Raw genomic sequence first — 13,223 nt, 5'->3', positions numbered from 1 at the left:
TCCGTGTGTGCATCGATTAATATATTCTACATATACGTGTAGTTATTCAACGACTATTGGTTATTTGTATTATTATTATTTGCTTCGTATGATGCTATTATACATCGCAGCAATATATTTCACATCAACAGCATATACAACCTCGATATTGATTATTTTCATAACAGATAAAGGGCTCGTACGCACACTGTTGCTGAGAACATGTCATGTGAATACTATGTCTGCTATTATCGAGGGTATTTATCAGTTTATGTTTATGTTTATGTGACGATATTATCTTGAGTGTATATAAATGCTATTTTAAGTTCATAACAAAGAGGACCACCTCCGCGGTCTAGTGGTAGAGCGTCCGCCCGGAGTGCGGCCGCGTCATACCAAAAGACGTTAAAAGACGCATTAAGGGGCTAAAGCAAGGACTGGTCGGCTTGGAGTCAGTATACTGTGTCTGAGTGGGGTATTCGTGTTAAACTGCGGCATGGTATCTTAGTGGGCTAGCGCTATAAATCGGCATCAGTCCGGACTAGTACAAGCAGCCACACACACGTGCATGCACGTCGCTATATAAGTGCAATAATCTTGGACGCGACGTTAAACCCAATTTCACCCCACCTCATAACAAATTTCAAGAGGTCGACGTCATAACCACTTTCTCCTCATCACGTGGCCAATTATATATCAAGATAGCCAGTATTTAGTGAAGTTCCCTGCGAAGCTCCGGCGACAAACGACTCGCTGACTTAGTTGATGCATGAAATCGTATCCCAACTGCATAGGTCGATGCTCATGTTGTCAATTACTGGAAAGTTTGGTACAGACTCGACTATTTGCAGACAGCAGTCACACAGCTGCGATAATGCTGAGTGGGGCGTTAAAACAACAAGAAACAAAATTAATGTAGCCTAGACAATTTATTGTACATACTTAATGGTTAAGATTTGTGAATATACATAAATTTGATATTGTTACTTGTAATCGACAATCGACCTTGCCTGAAGACTCCTGTATATAAGCTACTTGGTCTGGAGAGTATATGACCGTGATGTTTGTGTGACGCGACATGACACTGTGAAGCTGTGCCTCTCTGTGCTTTGTTTGCACTCGTAGCGTTAGTACATTTGTAAAGACCCAACTGTTCAGTTTTGGCAGTGGTATATTTGCTAATTGCAAGTCTATTTGATATAATTCCATATTGTTTTATATAATTGTCTTTTGGATCAATATAAAATAACATTAATTCTGTGTTTGTCATTGGACGTGCCTCAAACTGCACAAACCTTTTCGTGATGCAGTCAAACACCAACTATGGGTGTGTGTTAGGTCTGTCTGAGATTATCCGTTGTCGTCCGCATCTGGGGCTTGGGTAAAATAGACTAGAAACGTGGAGCTTTGATGTACAATCGATATATCGATCGATAAATCGATAAACATATGTACTTCTAAAGGCCTCTTTTCCTTGACCTGACAATACGTAATATCAAACAACGATTCCACGCAATACAAATACCACCTAAAAGGTTCCTAGGCTTTTTCAAATCATATTATGGGGGCAGATTGGAAAATCCAACGATATGGGTGTAAGAGAAATGCCGCTTCTACATCTCGCCTCGTCATACCTCCCGTATCACATTGCAACGACCTCCTGTTTGTAGAACATAATAGGAATTCATTTGGAACAATTGCCATCGTCACTTCATTTTCACGCTAGTTTTGCCCGTTTTAATTATGTGTACAGACGTTAGATTATTGCCTTGCCATTGACTAAATAAAAACAAAACAAAAACATTTCAATATTCATGAGAAATCGCTACTAAAAGTCCATTGTACGATTCCCACTATATCATTAGCATATGTTTTAATAATCACCATCCCACGACATTGTATTTTAGTTACCTTACACGTGACAGGTTGGGTGAATATCAGTCTCTCAATATGATTCATTCTAGCGAAACACTGCTCTTGAGTGTGAGAGGAGGTACATGGAGTTAGTCCACCCAGTGTTGGGTGACTTTGCACTTCATAGTCTGGGCGTATACCAATTTTATATTGTCAGATCACTGAGATACCGTGCCGCAGCTGTAACAAGGTCAAATGGCTTGTTTACATCGCGTTCAAGATTATTGCACCTTTACAGCGATGTGCGTGCGTGCGTGCGTGCGTTCGTGACTGCTTGTACTAGTCCGAACTGATGCCGGTTTCATAGTGCTAATCCACTGAGATACCATGCCACAGTTTAACATGGATACCCACTCAGACACAGTATACTGACTCCGAGCCGACCAGTCCTTGTTTTACCTAGACAGGGTAACAACGTCTTTTTGGTATGACGCGGCTGGGGATCGTATCACCAGCATTCCGGTCTCCGGGCAGACGCGCTACCACTACCACACGAGAGAGAAAGAAAGCCTTGCCTGCAGCCTAGATGGGGCTAAGAACTCTGTGTTGTCCTGGTAAAAATGCTTTTTGCATGCAACTGCCTACAGTTATTTTATTTACTTTTTAACGCCGCGCTCAGCAATATTCCAGCCATAAATAATCGAGCCTGGACCAGACGGTCCAGTGATTGACATTATAAACATCGATCTACGCAATAGGGATCCGATGCCCCGATCACGTTAGTGGCTCGTACGATGAGCGTAGATTGGTGAACATCAATTCTTACGCGGATCTTTACTGGGGTCTCTACCTCTGTAAAGTCGGGGCGGTCGGGTGGCCTAGTTGTTAAAGCGTTCGCTCGTCACACCGAAGACCCGGGTTCGATTCCCGACATGGGTACAATGTGTGAAGTCGATTTCTGGTGTACCCGGCCGTAATAAAGTATAAATTGAATGTTGAGTTAATGTCACATTCGACGCCAACGACCCATAGAAACAACCCTTTATATATACGGAATGAACAAATAATCCATATTTTGTGTAACGAGTGTGCAGTGTTCGAGCACCGTGCGCTGCTAACTCCAATATAAAGTCACTCTGAGCTGCGTTCGCCATCTGTCAAATTATTCGTGTCTTGCCCGGCCTTGATAACAAAGTGTGTAATTCAACTATTGTGCGCATATTATCTGGCTTGGTCGACAAGCACTATAGTTTGTATTGACAAAACTCCACTAGCATTCTAGGAGTTTGCTATAGATTTTAACACGAAGCTTAAGGATCAGCTTAAGAAACGCACAATCGTAGGGTACAATTATAAAACCCAAATGAATCTTGGTCACTTCGGGAAACGTTGCCATGTTATTATTCTACTTTAATAGATTTTAGAACGGCGTCAAACACAACCAGCTCACACAATCACTGTCGCTAATGACAAGCAGTGAAAGTGAAATGTCATACATGGTCTAGACTCGGACTTAAGAAATGCTGCATCACATAAACGAATCTATAACATGCAGACCTAAACTATTTCCCAGGAGCGCACCACTACTCCACATGTTACACACGGTAACTTCACAACAGTGAATGGTTATTGTACCGAAATCAATAAATGGTCTAATGTAGGGAGTGTATTGTCGAACGCGGTGAGAGTGTTTTCTTTTCCGCTTTGTCACCTTCACATATGTAGTTGATAGTGTGAGTCCATCACCACACGATACAATATCTTCTAGACCCGTGAAGATCTGGGGTAGAAAAACTCACTCACTCACTCGCTGCGCCGTCTGCTATGAGTTTTGCTGACTCAGTGAAACTGCGGACATATATTCTGGACCTGCATGAAAGAATGTCGGTAAGATAAATACGTTGCCAACCGATCCTCAGGGGCATATAGTGTGGTGTTCTCTAAGCGTGAGCCTATGTACCAAGAGCTTCGTCTGCTCGAAGAGAACCTAGAAAAACACAGCACCCTCAAGGCTGTCAATTTTAAGTAGCGTCCTTTATGAAACGGACATTTAGCCGCTGAATATAATAAGGAAATATTCCGGCAATGTGAATCCTAAAGCTCCCTTATACAATTATCGGTGAATGTTGTTTCACGTTAAATACATGTGTGTAACTGTCATTGTGCATTTAGACATATTTATATTCTATGACATGTCCAGCTAATTCATTACATCATCTACACTGTATTTGTATACTGGAAAGTGTAGACTACTCCAAAATCTTGGTTACCTCAGTCTGTTAAAACAGAAAATACAGCTGGAATTTTGCTGAATGTGGCGTTCAACAACAAACCGATCGGCCAACGAACCAACCAAAAGTTAACAGCAACAGTAGGAATGTAAAAATAAAAAGTCAATGCCAGACAATAATTGATTATCTGGCGAAAGGCAAAATAGTGATGACAATTTAATGCATGTGTCACTGAAGATCAGGTGTCATCGGGGAGATTACTTAAGCAACGACAGAAGCGGTGATTGGACACTAATCACAGATGGATTGTACACTTCACATACAACGTGCCAGATGAATGCAAATATTTTTTGCGTTTGGTAGTCGCACTCTTTGTTTAAAGCATATCGCAAATAATTCAGTTGTGTTGTTTTTTTAATATACGTACAGTGACATATCGACACGCACTCTCCAATATCCCCTCCGCCACTGATTGCATCACGTTTGACTTCTTCGTACACCACCGCCTGGGTTTCAAGTACAGTAGTTCTTTGTTCTTTCTACTAGGGGAACAGACTGAATACTCTTTTTTCTTTTTCATAGCTTTTGCAGCTAGAGAATATAAATTACGGGTCTCCAATTCCTAGCAATGAACGTGAAGCCACTGGACAACGACGACCGCCGGACTATGCCGAATGGTGACGATGACTGATTTTTATGGTATTTGTTTGCTTGAGCAAACAGGAATATTTAGAGATTCCAACCCTTCACGATAAACTTTCCAACGAAACGATTTATTTAACAAAATAGCTTCCTGGTTATTCACCAGTGAGGGTGAATGTATGAAACCAGATTCATGTTTGTTTGTTTGTTTGTTGTTTAACACCGCACTTAGCAATATTCCAGCTATATGACGGTGGTGTGTAAATAATTGGGTCTGGACCAGACAATCCAGGGATTGATATCATGAGCATCGATCCACGCAATTGGCATGACATGCATCCACAGCGATCCTGACCACCCGATCCCGTTAGTCGCCACTTACGACAATCATAGTCGCCTTTTACGGCAAGCATGGGTTGCCGAAGATCTATTCAACCCCGGGTCTTCACGGGTCCCAGATTCATGTTGGGCCAAGTCACTAATAAGGCCAAGTCACTTATAAGAATATCTCCCCTTTTCAGCAACCGATGCTAGCCGTAACTATTTCGATCGGGAGTCAGGCTCTGTGACTTGGTTGAATGCTTGTCGTTATACCCCGACGAGGTGGAGCGTTGCTCATGATATTAACCACTTGTTTGTCTGGTTCAGAATCGATTGTTTACACACGGACGTTGTTGCACTTACATTAATGTACACGTATTTACTTTGTATGGGCTTCTGCGTTGATGCTGTGTTGATTTTCATGTACTTAAGGAAGTACTTTCTTATGTTAGAGGTGTTGAATATTTTGATGTTTGTTATGCATGTAAAACATGTGAAAAAAAGGGAAAAGAAAAGTGTGTTTAGGTGGCGTTGTATGGGTGCGACTCGAACCAGTGTTGCGTGCATGTTGACATTCACGACGTCATTAATTAACAGTCAATTAGAGTTATGGTTCTTTGTGAGCAAGCTCGATAACCGTACTTGCGTGGTGGGCATAATACCGGTTTTCTTTGCTGTTGAAGGGGAAAAGTTGTAAGTTACAGCTGATGTAAATCATTATTGATGATGACTCATTACAGTTAGCGTTCATTCATACATGTATGTAGCAGATAAATACGCCTTATTCGGCGCTGTATGGACAGGAAGTTTATTTTATCATGCTTGTGTCTTCACTGCTTCAGACATGAATAAACAAGAACCATTCAAGACCCCTTCGATTTGTTCCTTTACCTCGCCAGACGTGACGGTTTCTCCCCACTGTTACCTCTTCTCCCGATATACTTCTGTCACTGCTAACAAGTAATTTGCCACTTTCAACTGGTGTTGACTGAAGACTCTTTAAGAGTATTGTAGAAAGACGTGTTATTTGTACAGTCATAACATTACGAATTTAACTGTTTCAAACACATATAACTTAGCTAGTGTGGTAACTAGATCCTCCCAAAATATTATACAATGTACGCAATGTAATAATACAATGTGATACATATTCATAATTTGACAAAATCAAGTTTTATAGGGCAAAGAATATATATTTTACTACCGTGATGTTTGAACCTACCTGATGTCTCTCGCTTGAACCTACTTGTAGCGACCAATCAAAACTGGTGTAGTCATGACTGCATACTTCATTTTCAATAGCGATTTCGTTAGGAAATAAAATTACATTGTTTGTGTATAAACCTGGGAATGGTGTCTCTACAGATATCTGCTCTCAGAATTCCGATAGACTTTTAATCATGGCGTAAGTGGCAGCCACATTAAAAATGCCATTTTACATATTTCATAATGAAATGTCATAGACAGTAAGTATGCGCTACGTGAAACACATTTAATATTGTTCTGCGTGTGGCGAGGTTTGAAACAGTTTCAAACTTAAACCTTGATATATCACTGTGGCTGCCTACTGTGCTATGTCACGTGCGGAGTGACGTACATGTACGTTGTGAAAAGAATGTAATTAATTTTTTGTACCTTTTTACCTTTGTATGAAATTTCTCATTTAATGTGATATTCAAGAAAAAACATCATGTGAGCTACAGAGCCGTGTGGCTCTTATATATTTTCCAGGACTCACTTGCACAAAGCAATCTTAGCACTAAGATGATCTTAACTCCCATACTTTAACACAGACTTACAATAGTCTTAGCGCTAAGATCGTTTTGTGCAAGTGGGTCCTGGTCTCTATCTGTAAGCAGACATTTAACTTCGTCTTCTGCTCACACTTCTCTGTTAAGAGTGAGTGAGTGAGTTGAGTTTAACGCCGCTTTTAACATTATTCCAGTCATATCGCGGCGTGTCAGCTTAATGTGGGAGGAAAGCCCGAAGTGATGCAGGTTCCAGACGTTTACCACTTCGGTGAAACCCACGAGAACGGGTATGGTGCCGACAAACCTAGAAACATAATTGGGGCGAACCGGGATTCGAACCCACAATCATAGGTTTCTCGCGTGCCCAAGGGACGCAACTCTGCACAGCGAATGGCGGCGCCTTACACGACTGGGCCACCCGTGCCCCCCTCTCTGTCAAGACGTTCGAAAAACTGCGTTAAACGATGTTAAAATATATATATGGGTTTCTAACATGAACAGTGTACCATCATAATAGTGAGAGAGTTTGTTTGAAGCCGCCTTGAACAGTTTCACCCAGCTCATGGTCACTAGGGGCGGTCGAGTAGCCTTGTGGTCAAAGCGTTCGTTCGTCACGCCGAAGACCCGGGTTCGATTCCCGTCATAGGTACAATGTGTGAAGCCCATTTCTGGTGTCCCCAGCCGTGATATTGCTGGAATATTGCTAAAAGCAGCGTAAAACAATACTCACTCACTCATGGTCACCAACGACAAATGAACAAAGTGTTAATCTTCTGAATAATGTAATAGTTTTTTAATGTGAAGATTACACATATACGGCTTTTTCATTGGACGAGAGGTCGGTCACATGACCGTGAAATTGACTTTTATAAGTGTATGAAGGACACATTTGATGTTCATATATGTTGACCTTGTTCTTCAAATAACGTAAACACCGACCGACTGCTTGCACATTCCTGGGTGAACCCCTCGGAATTCCCTAGCACGAATACATACAGAAGTGTTGTTTCTGACCATTTAGCCCTTTTAATATTGGACTCAGCAGTTTAGCATATATTGAGAAACGTCAGAGAGCTCGACTGAATGATCGTTCACGAATATCCTCGCTACGACCCATCTTAGTAAAAAAACGTAGAAATGCTCATCCAAACTAGGCCTATCGTAGTGTCAACTCGATCCGTGTCTAGCCTAACAGTGACCTACAGCAACCTAATTGACAAGCTTGACACACCCTTTCACACAGTTTCAAGGGCTGTAAAACTTGCAGATTGGACTATGGAAAGTTTGTTTGTTTGTTGTTTAACGCCGCACTCAGCAATATTCCAGCTATATGACGGCGGTCTGTAAATAATCGAGTCTGGACCAGAAAATCCGGTGATTGACATTATGAGCATCGATCCGTGCAAGTGGGATTGATGACCAACCCAATGTAACCGCCACAGGTTCATTAACAACTTCGGAAATCTCTCGTTTATCGTCACGTTTATCGTGTCGGCCATTTTGACATCTTGTTCTTGATGTAAACGTATTACGACGCGCTGTCATTCTGACTGGCCTGTTGAGCTAGTTTTCAATAGACTTTTCTCATCCAGTGATGACATTATTGGAATACATTTTATTGTAAAGAAACTGCAACAGATATTCCTGTAGAGCAAGTTGAACATACATGTGCTCACGACACCTCTCGTTTGGAGGAACTATTTTGTTCCGCGATATAGGTGGTTGTTGTGTGGCTGTCAGTGTAAACATGAAGTCTCACGTACTAGGCCTAAATAAAATTGTGTATACAAAGTGAAAGTAAATTCTTAAATAATAATGATATATTCAAATAATTTTACAGTCGTATGACAGTCGTATGACAAATGCACACAAAAACGATCTTAGCGTCACGACGTCAGTAACTGTCATACACTAGCGCTAAGATCTGTTTGTCCTACTGGGAGATGGCGGAATGGGCCTCAAACGAGGGCCTCACTCGAAAGAGTGGGGAATACATTGGTGTTTACTATTTTGTACACGGCTTAGTGTGGGAGGTAAGTCCAAAGTAACGACAAAAGTACAGAGTCCACGCTGGTAAATTTCACGCCACTGATACAACGTTGACAGTTAAATTCACATGATCTAAATTCTGACACCAAACGGAAACAGTGATGAAAATGTCTCCTTTTTTTGCGACCGTGTCCCAAACTGCCTGAGCGAAGGCTTTGTGCACCATAAATACATGGCACTATACAATGTCCAATCATATTATTGTTTGTTTTGTGAGATACTTGTAATGTAGAGTCGTGTCAGCAGTACCCGGGCAGCGGTAGTAGCCGTTATTAATGTATAACTAGATTAACAGCTTACTGTGGGTGACATTTGATCATACTTTTTAGTGATCGTTCAAATTGATTGTTTACATTCGATCGATGTACCAGCTACGTTAAACTAAGCGGAATTTAACTAGTCACGTATGAGACATGGTAATGTTAGGTGAGGTGAGGTGAGGTGAGGTGAGGTGAGGTGAGAAGAGGTGAGGTGAAATGGGGTTTAACGTCGCGTCCAAGATTATTGCACTTATATAGCGACGTGCATGCACGTGTATGTATGTGGCTGCTTGTACTAGGCCGGCCTGATGCCGATTTATAGTGCTAGCTCACTGAGATACCATGCCGCAGTTTAACATGAATACCCAACTCAGACACAGTATACTGACTCCGAGCCGACCAGTCCCTGTTTTAGCCCCTTAATGCCGAGCGCCAGACAGGGTAACAACAAGTACCATCTTTTAAAGTCTCTTGGTAATGTTAAGAATGCGGTGTATGTTGAAATGTCTCCATTCCATTCTAATCTGTTTCAAGTATTTTGCAATTTTAAAAAAAAGATTGAAACATAAGAAGTGTCCGATTCCTGCCTCTCTGCTGTCCGTACAGCCAACTGTGTCCGAGTACTACCGAGGCTGTCGTTAAGCTTCGACGTTCAGGCCGAGCAAGACATTCTTTGCTGTTGGTCAATTTTGAAACCATCAGCAGTTGTCTCCCTTTGTATCAGCAATTTCCCGTTCAATTCTGATAAGTTTGTGTGTTGTATTGCGATGATTGTTATGTGTCCGGGACCTGCCTCCCCCGCTCAAGAGGGTGTGCTGCTAACTTCATCAGAAAGGAGTGAGTGAGTTGGGCGTAACGCCGCTTTTAACAATATTCCATTTATATCGCGGCGTGTCAACTTAATGTGGGAGGAAAGCCCGAAGTGATGCAGGTCTCAGACATTTACCACTTCGGTGAAACCCACAAGGACGGGTATGGTGCTGACAAACCTAAAAATCGGGCAGAGCCGGGATTCGAACCCACAATCATAGGTTTCTGGCGTGCCCAATGAACGCATCTCTGCACAGCGAATCGCGGCGCCTCAGACGACTGGGCCACCCGTGCCCCCTCTGCAGAAAGGAAATTTCATTGGGGCCCCTTAAGCCTATGTGTCAGTTTCGGTCCCCTTGAACAGGTTGTGTGAGTGACAACACAGATCTTCTCGGTGACATTACAACAATTTCTCTCGTATAACTGTATGCCGTGTGTTCAAATTAATGTACTGTGTCAGGCCTTTGGTGAGACCCAGGACAAAGGGTATGGAGCTGACAAACCGAGAAACATATTGGGAATTTAATTTTAAGTTGCTTCGTTGATGTTCTGTCAAAATTGAGATTAGCAGTATGCATTTCTACCAATGTGTCGATTGTGATAATAGTTGGGTCAATGTGACCCAGGAACGAGTACTCACATACTGATCAGTAGTGAACCACGGCGTATGTTTGTTTTAGATTTTAAGTTGTGTGAAGACTTCTGCCGAGAAGATTTACGGTTACTAGATTTTCTCTCGTATTGTCAAGAACACATACGTTTCAAGCTGTACCTAACAGCAAAGTATTTCAACACATAATATTTCTCACGGACCCCCCCCCCCCCCCCCCCCCCCCCACACACACACACACATTAATATATACAGTAAACTACGGTTAAAACGAACTCAAAGGGACTACTATGTTTAGTTCGTTATAACCGTAGTTCGTTATAAGCATATATACAGCATAACTACAGCAAATAGTCGGGACTAAAAAGTTAGTTAGTTATATCCGTCAGTTCGTTACAAGCGTATTCGTTATAACCGTAGTTTACTGTAACTATTTTTTGAGTCACCAAAGTATATGGTTGTTTGTTTCTCGTTTCATGACCTCTGTCAACAATATTCCAGCTGTATCACGGCGACCTGCAAACACAGTTTCGTTTTACATAGCGTGCTTGAGTCCTCTCCCGGGTGGAGACGGGCGTATGATGTAAGTTTAAAACTCGGCGCTGTAACGTGTGTTCCCCCCTTTATACTTGTAATACAGCTATTTCATGTGTTAAAACTACAGCTAACACACGGTGTAAGGTTTGGATATATCACAGGGTTCCGTATAATGCATACTGCTTGATTTGTTGAAGCATTAAAGGTAGAGCTTAAATATCATGACATAACATTTACCCACTGTGAATTGTGAACACGTTCATACTTGACTGCCTTATCTCAAGGACTCCGCTTTGTAATATCATACTGTGCTATGTGACGCGATAACTGGCTGGATATACATAACATATATTCTATGTACACGAAGCGTAGTGGACCTTTCATACATTGGTCAGATTTTCAGAATGTGAAGGTAAGTTAGAAACTGTCTTCTCTGTTACCTCACCCGCTGTTCATTACTCCGAGTTCTATCAGTTATTTTGATACAATCATATTTTGAAAAAAAAGGAGAAAAACCCATTTCATTTTCATGTTTCTGAGGACTTGCCTCTTACAAGGTCAAATAAAACAGGCTTACATTAGATATCATATGATAAGGCTGACCCCGTTTTCTCGCGACTACCTGTCGAAATCACTGCCTGTCAGTCAACTGTGAGAAATATTTTTATAGCTGAAGTCATTAATTATGTGACATGTCCTTAGAAGTGACAGTTCTGATCCGATTGACGTTCGGTTGGTATTGGTCGAAAACGTTTCATGCTTAAACATGCAGCATTAACTAAAAGAAGTGTTAGTACAGCTCTTATCAGGGTTTATATAAAAGTAAATAACGATTTGCAACGTGACCTGCGTGTGTGTCTAAATAAATATCCGTTGCATTAAAGTCACTTTTTATATCTCATTCAGATTAGTTGGTGAGACATTTTGAGCGGTTTGTAACTTATAGATCCTTGGCGAGGCAGACAAATGGTAACACTATAAGCACCCGATCCTTTTCTTTCCCCTATTATTACGCGAAGGGAGGGACACATTGGATCTAGTTTGCACCGGAATCCTCGTATTTCAGATCACGTCTGTTAAAGAATCAACCGCTGTGATAATGTTTTCACACTGGTCACTGGTAAACAGAATGCAACGAGAAACCGATTTAGTCATGATGACGTTAATTAGACTACGCAATTGACTGCTTTTATGATAGCATACACGTATTTGTGTGTGTGTTAGTGTGTGTGTGAGTGTGTGTGAGTGCATGTATTACCGAGTGATACCGAGAAGCGAATTAACAACCTCGATGACTTGTTTGATTGAGTGACATAAGTGACATAGTTATGATACCAAATGATCGCTAAGACGAGCGTATCTTGCCCAATCGGTGGTACCCGTCACAAACCTATGCCTATATCATCAACAAAATTACATCGTAGCCTGCAACGCTCAATATGGTCGTGTTTCTTGTGCGACCTGCTAACTCCTTCAAGGCACAAATATTGTTTCACAAGCATCCCCGAGATGCAATGTACTATTGCATGGAACGACTAAGTGTTGACTGCACCTCGGCTACAACCACCCCAGAGATGCAATGTACTGTTGCATGGAACGACTTAGTGTTGACTGTACCTCGACTGCACCCCCCCCCCCCCCCCCCCTACCCCCCAGAGATGCAATGTACTATTGCATGGAACGACTAAGTGTTGACTGCACCTCGGCTACAACCACCCCAGAGATGCAATGTAGTGTTGCATGGAACGACTAAGTGTTGACTGTATCTCATCTACACCCCCCCCCCCCCCCCCCCCCCAGAGATGCAATGTACTGTAACGACTAAGTGTTGACTGTATCTCGTCTACACACGCACCCACCCTCGTATTGCAATGTTGCTACTCGGGTCATACTGCTACAGCAAAAACTGTAAATTGTCTTGTTTACTAGCATGATCTTGAAATTTGTCTAACAAGAGGCGCAAAACTAAACACTGAAATAAGATCCACCAATTCCTCCCCAGACATTCCCTGATACCATAGTGGTAAATATTTACGTTTTAATGAATATTAAGTGTATTCGCCTTTGTGAACACTTGCCCCCTCAGACAGTAGAATTATTGCATGTGAGTGAATGCATGTAATGATCTTCTTGTTATATAACGTGAACATTCAGTGAAATATACTGTGACACATGGTGT

General features: G+C 41.8%; 1 protein-coding gene across 3 annotated transcripts in view; it reads left to right on the top strand.

The window, feature by feature from the left end:
• Positions 1 to 11,376: 11,376 nt before the first annotated feature.
• The window catches only part of LOC139448582 (multiple epidermal growth factor-like domains protein 11), a 52,572-nt gene continuing 50,725 nt past the window's right edge, over positions 11,377 to 13,223 (top strand). For all 3 annotated transcript variants that reach the window (XM_071230152.1, XM_071230151.1, XM_071230149.1), the window contains exon 1: positions 11,377 to 11,456. The gene's annotated coding sequence lies outside the window, so the exon portion shown is untranslated. The remainder of the gene's footprint in view (positions 11,457 to 13,223) is intronic.

This window comes from Haliotis cracherodii, unplaced genomic scaffold (assembly GCF_022045235.1).
Source record: "Haliotis cracherodii isolate W230 unplaced genomic scaffold, xgHalCrac1.p SCAF_7, whole genome shotgun sequence".
In the NCBI taxonomy this organism is placed as follows: Eukaryota; Metazoa; Mollusca; class Gastropoda; order Lepetellida; family Haliotidae; genus Haliotis; species Haliotis cracherodii.
This window is presented reverse-complemented; position numbering and strand designations above follow the sequence as displayed.